The sequence below is a fragment of the Bufo bufo genome, chromosome 10 (assembly GCF_905171765.1).
Source record: "Bufo bufo chromosome 10, aBufBuf1.1, whole genome shotgun sequence".
In the NCBI taxonomy this organism is placed as follows: Eukaryota; Metazoa; Chordata; class Amphibia; order Anura; family Bufonidae; genus Bufo; species Bufo bufo.
In genome coordinates this window covers 41,458,859-41,462,072 of record NC_053398.1, presented here as the reverse complement: position 1 = coordinate 41,462,072, position 3,214 = coordinate 41,458,859, and positions in this window count along the sequence as shown.

The window sequence follows — 3,214 nt, the reverse complement described above, 5'->3', positions numbered from 1 at the left end:
TGCGCAGATGGGGAAGGGTAAGGATGGGATCTGGCGGGGGGCTGTCTGGGAGCTCTCTCCCTCTCCATCGGGGGGCTGCAAAGGCACAGCAGCCCCCCGATCGGAGAGGGAGGGAGCTCCCTCTTACTGTTAACTTTTTCCATACAGCGGTCCGTACGGACCGTTGTATGGAAAGGGTTAAACGGCTGACATCGCATCACCGATGTCAGCCGTTTATACCAGGGTGCCAGCAATGTGCTGGCACCCTGGTATACCCACTCTACACCAACGATTATTCAATGGGAGGCGGGCGGGGGATCGCGTTCCCGCCTGCCGCACCGCCCGCCTCCCGCACCGCCCCCACCGCCCGCAACACCCCCCCTGCACCTCCCACCGAGCTAAAATCATTCAGAGGTGCAGGGGGGGTGATAAAAATATATTTTCGGCACACTAAAGTTTCTGATCGCCGCGGTCAGGGACCGCAGCGATCAGAAACAGCAGAAAGCGCAACAAACCGCAGGTCTGAATTGACCTGCGGTTTGTTGCGATCGCGGACATGGGGGGGTCACGGGACCCCCCCGCGCATTTAGCCGAGGTGCCTGCTCAATGATTTGAGCAGGCACCTTTTTCCGATCACAGCTGGCCGGGCGGCAGTGATCGGAACAACACATGACGTACCGGTACGTCATGTGTCCTTAAGGACTCGGGAAACATGCCGTACCGATACGTCATGTGTCCTTAAGGGGTTAACACTCTGTAGTCACCTTGCTCAATCTGTATTGCCTGCATCAACCGTATTGAAAAATCGACTGTATGCAAAGGAACTGCGCTTCCGTGAATGTCTCTATATTTAAAACTACTAAAGTTGGAGTTCTGTTTTAACATCACGGTGTTCCTCATTTATTCCTGCTATCAGCAAACGGCGTGCCACCGTTGAATTGGCACTGGCGTCACGAACATTTTCCTACCATCACCTGCCTATGCAGAGAGTCAGCCGTCTCAGGTTAGTGTCTATTGCACTACTACACCCAGAAACACTATTAAACACAACTTGAGTACGCTCCATGATGTCACGCTGTGTGCGCCAGCAGAAAGCGGGAGGAAGAAGATCGTGGTGCTGGTGAGGAGCGGCGGAGTCCAGGAGCAGGAGAGGTAAGTGTTTTATTTATTTTTACTGGGGGCATAATGGCCAGGCTGCTGGGGGTTGAGGCATAATGGGGGGCCTAAGAGGCATAATGGGGGGCCTGAGAGGCATAATGGAGGCTGAGAGCAGCATAATGGGGGCTGAGAGCGGCATAATGGGGGCTGAGAGCGGCATAATGGGGTCATTTACATTGGGGTCTGAGCTGAGGTCTGGTTGGGGGTCTGATTTGAGGCCTTATTGGGGTCTTATTAACATTGTTGGTCTGATTGGTGCTGTCAGCTGAGGTCTGATTAACATTGGGGGTCTGATTGGTGGTCTGACCTGAGGTGTAATGAAAAATATTTATTTTCTTATTGTCCTCCTCTAAAACCTAGTTGCGTCTTATAGGTCTCCTTCCTGAACTGCAGAGCAGTGCCCACTTCCAGCCCTGAGCCCAGCTGCCCACTGCCCAGAGCACTGATCCTGAGCCTGCTAGAGTCTTCAGAACTGTAAGTATTTGCAGTAATTCACTCACTGTAAGCTATATTATAAGGGGGTGGGGGGATGGAGAAGGGGGAGGGAGGGTTGGATGGAGGGGTACAGTACTATCTGCACATTGCTTTTTTTTTTTTTTTTTACAATCTGCAAAATACTATATAATTGTGTCAGAAGTTGTGCTTTTTTAATTTTTAGAATAATGATACAGCCATTTAATACTTTTGTGCTGATTCTTTTTTCTTTTCTTTAAATTAAGGGACACTATAGTCACCAGAACCACAACAGCTAAACATAGTAGTTCTGGTGGCTATAGCATGTCTCTGCAAGCTTTTTAATGTAAATACTGCCTTTTCAGAAAAAAAAGGCAGTATTTACATTACTGCCAAGGAACTCATCAGACAGCCACAAGAGGTGCTTCCTAGTCCAGTGTTGTACAATGTGCAACACTGGCATTCACGCTAAACACTCCTCATAGAAATGCATTGATTCAAAGCATCTCTATGAAGCCGCGCATGCGCAATAGCCTCCCAATGTGTCCCTATAGGAAAGCAGTGGGTTGGCTATCATATACTCACACACTGCACATTCCTGTGCATTGTATTGATGAGGTGATCTGTAATACACTCACACACTGCACATTCCTGTGACTTATATTGCTGTAGAGCTTGCGATACTCACACACTGCACTTTTCTATGCATTTTATTGCTGAGGTGATCTGTGATGTACTTGCACATCGCACATTACTGTGAGTTGTATTGCTGTAGAGCCATGCGAAACACTGACTCTGAGATACGCTTGTGTTGTGGTGGAGGGCGTGATTATTTTTTTAAACGTAGCAAACATTTATTTTGAACATAGTGGAGAGAAATTCTGTACCAAGTGTAGGTGATGTGGGTGGCGCGATATGTGTGTGAGGCTGTGTGTGGGTGTGGCTTTAGGGTGGGCGGGGACACAGGGGCCCCATAATATCCTATTGCCCGGGGGCCCCATGAGTTGTCAGCCCGCCCCTGATTTGGAGTCAAAAGCAGTGTATTTCATTGGAAGGAGACATAATATACACCAGCTTATAAGCCCCCTCCATCTGCAGCCATGGCTTCAACAATTGTCAAATGGGCCCAGATCTAAACATGTATTCGTGCTTGGTAATGTTTTTTTGTATAAAACTGCAATAAGGTGGCCAACCTCTTTAGTTTGGTAAACCCAAATCTCATTCTGGCTGATTGTTTATAAACTGGATCAATTAAAGATAATGAAGATGATAATAATAATAATAATAATAATAATAATATGTAACCATGATTTTCACAGTGGAACAGTAACTCTAAACTATACTGAATATAATACTATTCCTGACACAGATTTATTTATATTAACAGTGCATGCACTTTGCAGATGGGATGTAAATTCCTCTGTGGTACCACAGCGGTATTACAGTGATTGGCTGGCCGGAACGTGTATATAGAACCCGATGACGCATGTTCGGCTCATTTGTAGTCAGGGAGAGCTGAGCATATGAAGGGACAGAGAGTGTAGGGAGAGTAATTAAATATTTTTTTGGTACCAAAACGTTTCAAAAACCCAAAAGTCCTTATAAGGACTATTGTGTGTGACAG